This window comes from Lepisma saccharinum, chromosome 2 (assembly GCF_977018435.1).
Source record: "Lepisma saccharinum chromosome 2, izLepSacc3.1, whole genome shotgun sequence".
NCBI classification, from domain to species: Eukaryota; Metazoa; Arthropoda; class Insecta; order Zygentoma; family Lepismatidae; genus Lepisma; species Lepisma saccharinum.
This window is the reverse complement of record NC_139230.1, coordinates 109,619,365-109,633,218: the sequence shown is the minus strand read 5'-3', so window position 1 is coordinate 109,633,218 and position 13,854 is coordinate 109,619,365.

The window sequence follows — 13,854 nt, the reverse complement described above, 5'->3', positions numbered from 1 at the left end:
TATTCAGTGGAATGTTTTTTTGTAACGTTGATGCAACGTTATCACAACGTTGTTACAACATTCATCATAAATACAACAAGCATACAAAGTTGTGGCAACGTTATCACAACGTTGTTTCCCTACATACAACATTGATTGATTTATTTAGTTTATTTTACTTCGCGTTTTGTGCCTCTTGGCTAATTTGCGAAGATGGGGATGAGTGATGAAATGGATGAAAATGGACCTTGGTAGCACCTTGTATGGGCCCCTTGCCAGGCTTACGGTGTATACATCTACGGCTAAGAGGAAACCCTCAGAACGTCGGAGATTGCGTAGATGGCGGAAGAGGCAACCCATTCTCTTGGGACAAGAGGAAAGCACTCCCTTGTGGTGAGGGGAGGGATCCCAAAGGCTAGGAGAAGGAAAATTCTGAAGTAAATCCAGGAGCAGGATGGGCCCTGTAGCTGTAGTGAATCAGCCAACCTAAGGGACGGAAACCCCGAAATCATATAACCTGGTCCTCAAGGTTGGGGGTTGAACAAGGGGGCTAACGACCCCTCTTCGTAAAAATTAGGTCTTTAAGAAACCAAGACAAAGAGAAAGCCGGACGGATCTTTTGGATAGACCAAAGCAAGGAAAGGGGATAAGATGATAATGGTTAGCTACATGGGATGCACTCAGTTTATACAGGCCAGGTGCCTTCACCTATTTGAAAGCAGCTCTTACAAAATATAGGATTAGTATAGAAGCAATACAAGAAATTAGATGGAGGAAAGGTAATATAATGGAATCTGGGGATTTTATGTTATTTCATAGTGGTAGTAATGAACGAAATATGTTTGGAACAGCATTTGTAGTGAGAAAGGATCTGAAGCATGCCATAATAAACTTCGAACCTATAAATGAAAGACTTTGTTCACTAAGAATTAGAGGAATTTTTTTCAATGTCTTTTAAATCAATGCACATGTACCAACAGAAGATGAAGAGCAAGAACTGAAAGAGGAATTTTCAAGCAAATTAGAAGTGTTCGACAGTGCACCTAGAAATGATGTGAAGATTGTGTTTGGAGACTTTAATGCCAAGGTGGGACAAGAAGTGATATTTAGACTAAATATAGGAATGCACAGCTTACATCCCATAACTAATAATGATGGAATGAAGTTAATCGATTTTGCAATCAGTAGAAATGTGATCGTGTGCAGCATAAAGTTCTCACACAAAAAACATACACAAGATGACATGGATGTCAGCAGGCGGAAGTACATGTAATCAAATAGATCATGTGCTTATTGATAGAAGACATGAGTCAGATGTGCTGGATGTAAGAAGTTGTAGGAGGGCCGATTGTGACTCGGATTACGTCTTGGTCAGAATGAACTACAAACAAAGGATTTCATTAAAGAAGGAGAGAAATAGAAGGATTCAAGAGAAATTTGATGTAAACAACCGAGTTGAAAATTACAGAAATGTTGGAAGACAATATAAAGAGGAGATAGGAAGAAATATAGAAGAATGCTCGAACAGAGGAGAAAGATCAGTCGAAGAAGAATTAAACATACTTAAAAAATGTAACAAGTACAGCAGAAGAAGTTGTTGGATAAAAGGAGGGAAATTAGGAATCTATGGTATGATGAAGAATGTTAGGCAGTGATTAAAGAAAGAAACGAGGCAAGACAAAAAATGTTAATTAGAAGAACACGAAGTTCAGTCGAAACCTGCAGGGAGAAAAGAAGAGTGGTTAAGAAAGTGTACCGCAAGAAGAAGATAATCCATGAAAATAAACAAGTCCAAGAAGCAGAGGAGCTTTCAAGAAATAAGAAGACAAGAAAAATGCACCAAAAAACTGGAGAAATAAAGAAAGGGTATCAACCACGATTTGCAGTGTGTAAAACTAAGAAAGGGGATTTAGTGGGATAAGTAAAATTAATTCTAAAGCGATAGGGAGAGTATTTTAAAGAACTGTTGAATACACCAATAGTACAAGAGAGAGAAGTTATGGAGAAAATAGTATTTTATGGACCTGAGCCACATATACCAGAACCTAGCTACGAGGAAGTCCTGAAAGCCATAAAAGAAATGAAGAATAATAGAACCCCCGGAGAAGACAAAATTAAAGCAGAACTTTTAAAATACAAAGGAGAGAGGATAGTAAGAAAGCTACATGAATTAATACAGAGAATGTGGGAAAGAGAAGAGATGCCAGAAGACTGGGCAATGGGTATTATTTGCCCCATTCATAAATTGAATGATAAAACTGATTGTAGAAATTATAGAGGAATTTCGCTGCTAAGTGTCCCATACGAAGTTCTGTCAAGAATATTGGCGAGGAGAATAAAACATTGCAGTGAAGAAATTTTAGGAGACTATCAGTGTGCTTTCAGAAAAAATAAATCAACCACAGACCATGTTTTCTCCATGAGGTGTATACTCGAAAAGTGCTATGAACATATCACCACCTTACACCAAAAGTCTATAGACTACCAGAAAACATATGACAATATATGTAGGAAAGCCTTTTGAACATAATGCAATAATTTGGTGTACCACAGAAGCTAGTTAGGCTAATTAAAATGACATTAATAAACACAAAAGCAAAGGTGAAGGTAGGAGGTGAATATACTGAAGAATTTGAAATATCACGAGGAGTGAGGCATGGAGATATACTCTCAACCCAGCAATTCAACATGGTCTTGGAAGAAGCCATACGAGGGATAGAAATAAACAAAGGAAGAAATATATTAAACAGGATGAAACAATATCTTACTTTTGCAGATCACGAATGTCTAACAAGCAAAACTGAGATAGGAATCAAGGAAAGCTTTGTACAACTAGAGAATGAAGCAGAAAGAGTGGGTCTCGCAGTCAACAAGGAAAAAGAAAACAAAGTAGATGATAAACACGCGGGAGAAGAGTAAATATCAAGAAGTCAAGGGTATACAAATAAACAACAGGGAATTTGAGAAGTTAAAATATCTACGGACACATACGAATAATATAAGTGCAGAGATAAACAACAGAAAGCTGCAGTCAATAAATGCTACTTTTCCCACTTGAAATTATTCAGATCAAAGAGCATATCTAAACATCTTAAAATAAGGCTCTACAAGACTGTAATAACACCCACAGGTACATATGAACCAGAAGCATGGTGTCTAACAGCACAAGATGAGAAAAACCTACTCGTATGGGAACGGATCAACCTTAAGGAAGATATATGGACCAGTAAATGATAGGGGACTCTTACGTATGAGACAAAAAAAGAACTCGAGGACTTATATCAGCAGCCAGATACTGTGAATGAAATCAAAAGGATGTTACTAAGATTGTTAGGACATGTGGAAAGGATGGAGGGAAGGAGGTGTGCGAGAAGAATAATATATGAAAAACCAGAGGGAAGAAGAAGAGCAGGAAGGCATAGGAAGAGGTGGCTGCATGAGGCTGAGGAAGATCTAAGGAAGCTGGGAGTGAGAGGATAGAGGAAGAATGTAGGGAAGAGATCCCTTTGGTAGTTCATTGTGTGACGAGGCCAAGGCCCTACAGGGGCTGTAGAGTCACAGGGTAAGGTAAGGTAAGTATTAATGTATCTGACAAATTTACAATTAATGATGGGTTAAAACTTTCCTAATAGAACTGTTCTATTTATTTCATGTTAAATGCGAAGAGGTCAAAATTAGCTACTAACCCTCTGCGGTATGGAATAATTCGGGAAATGTACACAGTTGGGAGATACTGATGCTCAATTTGCATCACCCTAATATGACTTTTTCACTCGATGCCGAGTGATTTCTTCATTCAAACATCTAGCTGTAAATACATACTACAACTGACGCTAGTTGTATATAGGACCTGGGTACTTCCCGCCAAATGTTTAAGTGTGTTTGCCTTCCTTCTGTAGGTCATCTCTTATGTGTGCAGCCTCTTTTTAGTTTTGTATCCGTTAAGATTTCATAATCCTAAACTACTTGGTAAGAAACGTAAAAATATGGCTTCGTAGAACGTGTAAATATATTATTGCACGCAACGAGAAGTTTGTAATTGCTGTATTGGTAGTATTTTTTCTACGGCGTTTTTTGACTCCCTGCACGTTTATAAGAAAATTAAGAGGGGAGTCCTCTTTCTACGGGGAAATTGTACCCCTTCTCATTTGAGAGCACATTCAAGGGCAGTCCTTTTTCAACGAGGATTATGGACTCTTGCTCGTTTAAGAGAAAATTAAGAGGGGGAATCCTTTTTCTACGGAGAAAATGTACCCCCTTCTCATTTGAGAGCACTTTCAAGGGTAGTCCTAATATAAGAAGGATTTAAGGGGGCATCACTATTCTACGGGGAAATTGTACCCCCTCCTAATATAAGAAGGATTTAAGCGGGCAGTAACTCTTCTACGGGGAAATTTTACCCCCTCCATATATATATGAAGGATTTAAAAGGGGCAGTCAGTTTTCTACGGGGAAATTGTACCCTCTCCTAATATAAGGATATAAGGGGGCAGTCACTTTTCTATGGGGAAATTGCTCCCCCTCTAATATAAGAAGGATTTAAGGGGGCAGTCACTTGTCTACGGGAAAATTGTACCCCCTCCTAATATAAGAAGGATTTTATGTGGCAGTCACTTTTCTACGGGGAAATTGTACCCCCTCTTAATATAAGGGTGGAAACTGTACACCCCTTAATATAAGAAGGATGTAAAGAGGCAGTCATTTTTCTACGGCGAAATTTTACCCGCTCTTAACATAAGAAGGATTGAAGGAGACAGTCACTTTTCTACGGAGAAATTATACCCCTCGCAATATAAGAAGGATTTAAGGGGCAGTCACTGCTCTACAAGGAAATTGTACCCCCTCATATAAGCAGGATTTAAGAGGACAGTCATTTTTCTACGGGGAAATTGTCCCACATCGTAATGTTAGAAGGATTTAAGGGGGCAGTCACTTTTCTACGGGGAATTTGTAACCCCTCGTTACATAAAAGGGATTTAATGGGACAGTCACGTTTCTAAGGGGAAATTGTACCCCCTCCTAATATGAGCAGGATATAAGGGGACAGTCACTTTTCTACGGGGAAATTGTACCCCCTCCTAATATAGGAAGGAATTAAGGGGACAGTCAAATTTTTATATGGGGAATTTGTACCCCCTTCTAATATAAGGAGGATTTAGGGGGGCAGTACATTTCTTCGGTGAAATTGTGCCCCCTCCTAATATAAGCAGGATTTAAGAGGACATTAACTTTACTACGGTGAAATTGTACCCCCTCTTAATGTAAGAAACATTTAAGAGGACAGTCACTTTTCTACGGGGAAATTGTAACCCCTCTGAATATAAGAAGGATTTAAGGGGACAGTCACTTTTCTACGGGGAAATTGTACCCTCTCCTAATATAAGAAGGATTTTATGTGGCAGTCACTTTTCTATGGGGAAATTGCTCCACCTCTAATATCAGAAGGATTTAAGGGGGCAGTCACTTGTCTACGGGAAAATTGTACCCCCTCTTAATATAATGGTGGATATTGTACCCTCCTTAATATAAGAAGGATGTAAGAAGGCAGTCATTTTTGTATGGGGATATTTTACCCCCTCTTAACATAAGATGGACTGAAGGAGACAGTCACTTTTCTACGGAGAAATTATACCCCTCGTAATATAAGAAGGATTTAAGGGGCATTCACTTTTCTACTGGGAATTTGTACCGCATCCTAATATAAGAAGCATTTAAGGGGCAGTCACTGTTCTACAAGGAAATTGTACCCCCTCCTAATATAAGCAGGATTTAAGAGGACAGTCATTTTTCTATGGGGAAATTGTCCCACATCGTAATATTAGAAGGATTTAAGGGGGCAGTCACTTTTGTACGGGGAATTTGTAACCCTTCGTTATATAAAAGGGATTTAATGGGACAGTCACTTTTGTACGGGGAATTTGTACTCCCTTCTAATATAAGCAGGATTTAGGTTTCTACGTGGAAATTGTACCCCTTCCTAATATAAGAAGGATTTAAGGGGGCAGTCACTTTTCTACGGGGAATTTGTACCCCCTTCTAATATAAGCAGGATTTAGGGGGCAGTCACATTTCTATGGGGAAATTGTACCCCCTCCTAATATAAGCAGGATTTAAGTGGACAGCCACTTTTCTACGTGGAATTTGTACCCCCATCTAATATAAGAAGGAATTAAGGGGGCAGTCACTTTTATACGTTGAATGTGTACCCCCTCCTAATATAAAAAAGATTTAAGGGGACAGTCAGTTTTATACGGGGTAATTGTACCCCCTCCTAATATAAGCAGGATTTAAGGGGACAGTCACTTTTCTACGGGGAAATTGTACCCCTCTCCTAATATTAGAAGGATTTAAGGGGGCAGTCAATTTTCTACGGGAAATTTGTACCCCCTCCTAATATAAGAAGGATTTAAGGGGACAGTCAGTTTTCTACGGGAAATTTGAACCTCCTCCTAACTTAAGCAGGATTTAAGGTGATAGTCACTTTTCTACGTGGAAATTGTACCCCCTCCTATTATAGGAGGGACTTAAGCGGGGAGTCACTTTTCTACGGGGAATTTTTACTCCCTCTTTATATAAGCAGGATTTAAGTGGGCAGTCACTTTACTGCGGAAAAATTGTACTTGCTTCTAATATAAGCATGATTTAAGGATGCAGTCACTTTTCTACGTCTAAATTGTACCCCCTCCTAATATATGAAGGATTTAAGGTGACAGTAACTTTTCTACGGGGAATTTGTACCCCCTCTTAATATAAGAAGGATTTAAGGGTTCAGTCACTTTTCTACGGGGAATTTGTACCCCTTCCTAAAACAAGCAGGATTTAGGGGGGCAGTCACATTTCTACGGGGAAATTGTACCCCCTCTTTTAAGTGAGAATTGAGAGGCTGTCATTTTTCCACGGGGATATTGTACCCCCTGCTTAATTGACTAGAACTGGAAAGGCAGTCATATTTCTCCGTAGAAAATTGACTGTACAGTCATTTTTCTCCGTAGAAAATTAACTGTACAGTCACTTTTCTACGGAGTCCAAATTCCCCGTTACACAGGCGCCATTCTTCAATGCATCAGCTCTTTCTTCGACCGTAGCGTCTTCTTTCGGGGAGGGAGCGGTCAGCTGATTCAGGTCTTCAGAAGCTGGCGTAGATTCGGTATTTTCGACTAAGCCCGTGTGTCCTGGCGTTCCTGACGGAATGACACATTTGCTACAGCGTGACTGCGCTTCGCTCGACGGGTCCATTTCACCTAATGGGATTTCAATCCCGCAAACTACACAATTCCTTGTTTCGCTCATCTTTCCATAAATAATTTTCTCACTTCTCAATTTCATTAGATTCTTAAAAACACTCACTATGTCCTGAGGTCGTTAGAAAATAAGTCTACACTCCAAAAATATAACGCACTACAGAAAAGCAATACAAACAATTACCTATTAAATGTGCAGGGAGGAGGGCACGACGGGTCCACTTTCTGCTACCTGCTTAAAAACCTAACGCAAACACACAACGCAAAAATCGCCACTAAATTTGCATTAATAATTCCTGGAAAATTCGCCCTTGCCGATATTCGCCTACTTAATTGCCCTTACGTTAATTCAAATTCGCGCCAACGAATGAATAATACCAACTCAGAATACTACACGACACATAAAATTAAAATAAAAACGCCACAAGAATACATGTAAACACATTAAAATACCCCCCCCCCAAAATCACCAAAACAATGAAAAAAAATCCTCACACTACCTGTCTTAAAAAAAAAATACTTCTCGCGACGGGGGTAAAAGATAGACCAGTCCCCTGATCGGGATGCCAAATTCTCACCCGGCATTTCTCGTGGTGACCTGTTCGTGGGCGCCAAATTTCACTGGGAAACTTTACCTTAGTCCGGAGACCGAAGTCCACTTCCTAGATGCCAAGCTAAACGGTTCGATTCCAGGGTACGTGTGACCGGATCGGTTTTCACCCCCAGCGCATAGCCGGCTCGTGCATAAAGTGATGTTGAATAATTAATAATAATAATAATAATAATCATTAATAATAACGACGTCGATAATAATAATTGATATTTAGCCCTAAAATTCAGCGGAAATGCTTTGCTGACTTAACGTTGAACAAAATATTAATACCAATATTTATGAGGATATATATATATATATATAGCCAAGAGGCACAAAACGCGAAGTAAAATAAACTAAATCAAATCAAATATATATTATATGTATAACACAAATCATAGTCAAATCATAGATAACAAAAATGTATATTATATAACACACAAAAAATATACACATTACACAACCTCTCACTATCACTCAAGCATTCACACTCTCACTCATACTGCAGGGATAAAATTACATTAAGATGAATACATTGGCCCTTTTTTAGATATCAAGCAATATTTAGTTTTCTTATGAGCCGGGATGAATCTTAATCTGCACCTGCAGACGTTAATTTGTTTAGAATCCAAGATACTTAGCTTTCATCTGCGCACGCTCATTAAATTCTGCCAAAGAGCATAACTGGCCGCGGTGGCTCAGTCGGTAACGCGTCTGACTACCATGCTCAAGGTCCCGGGTTCGATCCCCGGCCGGTTCAAATCCGGGAACTTTTCTAACGGTGAAAGCGGCCCCGGCGTCCACCCAGCGTCGAATAACATGGGTACCTGGGGGAAACCCTGGGGGGTAAAGGCGGTCAGGGGCGTGATGCTGATCACATCACCCCCACTCACGACCGGATCAAGAAAGTGTGGGGCGTTACCCCCACACCCCCTATACGCCTTCATGGCGTGGTGCTATGCACAGAGGAGCACTTTACCTTTTTTTTTTTTTTTTAGCATGACACGTAATTTTTCATATTTCGCAATTTATTAAAACATTAAATAATTATTGTAGAATTTTCACAAATGCGCCTTGGAACTTCAATAACCTTAGGCAGGGCACGCAACTCGTGCAACACAGATATCAAATGCAAGGCACAAACATGTTTACAGAATGAAAAATGAAGACACTGATGTAGGAATATATTAAAAATAGCACTAAGTTAATTTACTTCCTTATTTAACAAACTTGAGAGGTGATCTCTGCAAGAGATACACGAATTCTCCGGACGGGAGACAGGTTACACTCTTTTAATCAAATATTTAAGAGTACATACCTAATATGACATAAAGATAATTATTCATGCGACTCGGCGCAGAGCATGGAAAAACAACATTATGCCGTGAATCGATTTTCCGAATTAGAAATTGTCGTGAAATTTAGATTATGTTGGCCAAACGTTTGATTAATACTACTGAGACTCTTAATTTAAAGACTGGTATCTTTTCGTCCGACGGCCGATCTTTGGAGTCCTGGGTCGATGATCACTCACACATACCGTATATGTAGAAAAATTAACAGTTGTATACTGTACCATCTTGGCGTAGGTACTAGATGTTCCAGCGACGTTTACCGTAGTCCTTTAGACGGCGGCGTGACGTCAATCTGCGGTCCTCCTCGCGGTACTAGCACTTCAACTTTCTGCCCTCCTGGCGGACGAACCCAGTTCTTGGGCGGCGTCGACCTCGTACCTTCACTCATCAGCGGGGGCGCTTCGCAAACTTCTCGTACACTTTCATTCCGCGCTACGACTCACGGCAACAAAGATGGGGGAAATCTGCCTCTCTGCCATCTGTCTGCTTCGTGGTGGAGCGATTAATTGCTTGGACATCGTCTCTCTCTCTACTCGGGGGACGGCGAAAATGGGCGAAATCGCTGTACTGGGGCATTAGTGGCTTCTCACCACTACTCTTACGCGGGACGTCGGCGTCGTCTCAAGACGCAGTAAGTGTCGCTTCATCTCTCAATCTCTTCTTCTAGATGGTATGTATAAGTGAGGACTGGTGTTGCTTCATCTTCCCATTTCACTCTCTCTCTCTCTTTCTCTCTCTGTAGAACTTTTGTCGGGCGTCGGCGTCGAAGTACTCAAGGACGCTGATTCGGCTGGCGGCTTTCGGCGGTATCGTTACACGGCTTCATATCGGGCTGTGGACGTCGTGTGTGGCGACGTGGCACATGTGGCGGTGTTTTAGCGGTGTGGCGTCGGGACGCTGAGCGGTGATGATCTGCTGCGTCGGCTTTATGCAGGCTATCATCTGGGAAGACCCATGTAGGCCCCCTTCTCTTCTGCTTTAGCCCGCCATGATCGCATTACTGTTCCTCGTCACTAAAAAATAACACATCCAGTGCACAGGTCACTAAATAATTAGCACTGCGTATCTATAGCACTAGTCACTGTCACTCACGCAGAGTAAAACACACGGCGCTGTAGAAAAAAGACAAAGTCAAGAACCTTACTCCGACTGTCACAGAGGTGTTGTTGGATCAAAAACTGGCGGTCTACTGTGTACTATTCGTCTGTTCTTCCACTATTTAAAGACAACTTGAAATTTCGAACTCTAACAGACTGACATTTAGGCGCGGAAATCTGAAGTTGCGTCGTTGGTGGTCAAGCGTCCCTTTTTTGCTTGGTCCAGCTTTTTCAATGCGCACGTGTTGCGTTAGAATGGGGTGAAAAACATAGTTCTAGCGCCTGGACCCTCATCCGGTAACATAGGCTACTTCTCCACTCATTGGCCTCCCAAGTTGAACTTCCTGTCGCAGAATGCACAAAAGTCGCTCTAACAGTGAAAGATTTACTACAGCATATTGTTGTAGTTCCCAGCTCCTCTGACCGAACAGGGGAAAAGTCGACAAAAACAGAGAACCACAAAAGGTTCAGAAAAGTGGTGTTTCTCTACCCAAACTTCAAAAGAATATAAAGTTACGCAAAAATATAAAATAATAAAAACCTAGGATATAGAATTATAAAAACGTAGGTGACAAACTAATTGTCACAACCTGCCCATGTGTGTTTGTGATTGTCCCTTTGTCTGCTTCATCTTACCACAATTCATCCTCATCTTCGTGATTAGCCAAAAGTGGAAGAACAGCGAAGTTAAATACAACAAATAAATCAAATCAATTAATGTAATATGTCGTTTAACTAATAAAGTATGGGCTATGATAAATTTCTTCTTAATTTGTAGGGATAAGATAAAATATCCCCTGTACAGTCACGGACACTTCTGGGTTGTAAAAATTCCATTAACTTTCAATGGAATCGTTACGACCCAGAAGTGTCCATGACTGTACAAAGCGAAGTACATACTGAGCAATTGAAGGGCATCAGGAAAGGGACACATAAATGAGGGAAGTAGGGAGGCCATATCAAGATTCACACAGGAAACATAGATTGATTGAGTTGGTGTTTTAAGTCCACTTTATGCACAGTAAGGCTAATCGGGACTGGACCTACAGTTTAAAGTGTGATCAAAAGATAGGAATGATAGCCAAGAGGCTTTATAACAGGTGACGACATCGATTACTTTCGCTACTTTTTTCTAGACTCGAGCAGATAGAGAGAATTTTAATCAGAAGATTTGGTGAACAGATTACCTGTGCACGCAGATGTATCTTTTAAAACACAGAGAGAGAGAGATAGAGAGAGGGGGGGGGGGTAATACAAGCAGAGAAAATGGTGGAAGGGAAAAATAAGACGTACAGCAGTAATGAGAAAAGGTGAAAGACATACAAAGAAATTCAGGAGAGGGTGAGGGAATATCTGTGTGTGAAACTCAAACTTTATATCTGTCAACCCTAATTTATCAGTATTTGGCTTCTGCCAAGGTGGCCAAAATTTTCTGGCACCGCGCATGAAAGAAGCCGACTGCGCTTAGTAATATGGCAGATTTCCTTTCTTTTATGAAATGATTGCACTACATTATGTTTTCATTTTTTACCATAAAATAATTGCTACAGGTTAACAAAAAGTTGATTTGATTTGATTTGCTTTATTTTTCTTCGCCTTTTGTGACACTTTTGGCTAATTTGCGAAGATGGGGATGAGTGATGATATGATGAATGGACACTCACAAACATCCATGCACAATGTGGTAACCACTCTGCCACGGGGGCTGGCAGCAAAAGGTTGGTACATGAGATCAGTTCCGCAACAATCAGATGTAATCTGAATATTGTTTTGTACATATGATAGGAGAGCAGCGTATTAATCATGTAAGTGTGCTGATGGGGCGTGGAATGAAGTTGTAGGGGTGTGTTGTTGAAAATAAAGAAAACATGCCTTCTTTAACCATTTTATCAAATACCAATGAACATTTAATAGACTTTTATGAAAATATGCCAATGAAACTGAAGACTACTAGTGACTTGTTTCAGTTTTGTTTGTTTTGGCCACTACAAGCGCATGTTTTGTAATTTTAAATGAACAATGCTTGTTTATGCAGGCCAATGACCATATACTGTGTCTTAAAAAAGAAAAAGAAATTTTTAACAAAAACAAAATAGTAATGGTGAAAAAAGGACAACAGCCACTAATAATTATAGAGACTCCCCCACCCAATACAGGAAAGCAAATGTGGGTTCTGTTTCAGATTACGATCAATGTCTCTTGTCTACAATGACAGCGGTGTTACTCCAATGTGACGACAAAGTTTTAGTGTCATACATAACGTAACATGGCAGATGCGGAGGAAAATTAAGGGGTGCTGAAAAACACCTTCGCACCTTCTTCCCTGCACCACCCATGCATGAGAGCAAGAAAAGTTTGGTCGAAAGCAGAAAGAAATATATATGACATTTTGTGTTGTATACGATTTCATTGTTTGAGCTCCGAAGCATGTAATCTCAGGAAGCAGATGCAAATGATTATAGCTCTTTTGGCATCAGAAAGTGTTTGCACATTAAACTGAAGCGCGAACTTGTCCAATCTATCAAAATATCGCTCTTTTGCAACTGCTATGACAGATAAGGAGCCATCGAGCAATGTGGGCATGTTTGGCCAAAACAAAGAACTTTGTACAATGCTACTGCAAGAACACTGATCATTAGGGCTAGGATTTTCATGACAGCATATTTTTTTTGGTAAAAGTGATGTGTTCCCTAAATATATAGAAATTCATATTGTGAAGAAACTAATTGAATTAAGGTACTTTTTAAGGGCATATTTTGGCATAGGCCATTTATACGTGATAGAGCATATTTTGATGGATTTTCGATCATATTCAGCTATTTTCGCTTTTTCAAGAGATATACAGTCATTTTTGAAGTGGATTCGTTCTAAACTCCATGTTCACTCGAGTTTTTTTAAAAATTTTTCACTGCAGCAAAATCTTTTTCATTTTTATTTGAAAATTCACAGAAAGTATTAATTGTGCATTGCAACTCAGTGCCCATAAAGTGAGCTAAAAATAGTTCATATGTGAAAATATTCCAGCATATATTAGATATTGATGTTTGACAGTGCAGTTATAAGAGCATATTTTTCAAATTCTAGTGCATATTTTGTAAAATTTTAGGTCATTTGAGCATATTTTGTTGATTTTTAGGTCATAAAAATCCTAGCCCTACTGATCACAAATGCCCTCCGAAATCAGGATTTTATCTGAAATCCGGATTCCCTCAGCAATCTAGATTTTATCCGAAATCCGGATTCCCTCCGAAAACCGGATTTTATCCAAAATCGGGATTTTATCCGAAATCCGAATTCCCTCCGAAATCCAGATACTCCACTTTTACTATCCGGATTCCGGATTTTAAAAAATCCAGATTTGGCCATCCATAGTTTGGATTCCACTTTAAACTGCTGGTAAAGGCTGTGTGGAAATAAAAGAAATCATTCATTTCCAATTCCTGCTCGCAAACTCATAGGGTAACAAAGATGGATATTTTCAAAACCAGCATTATTCTCCTGCTGGGCTGTTTCCGGGCCAGATGATTGCGGAGTTTTTGGAAAAGACGTCTGAAGGGAGGGTTGTGGATTCAACAATTTATTAATCTACT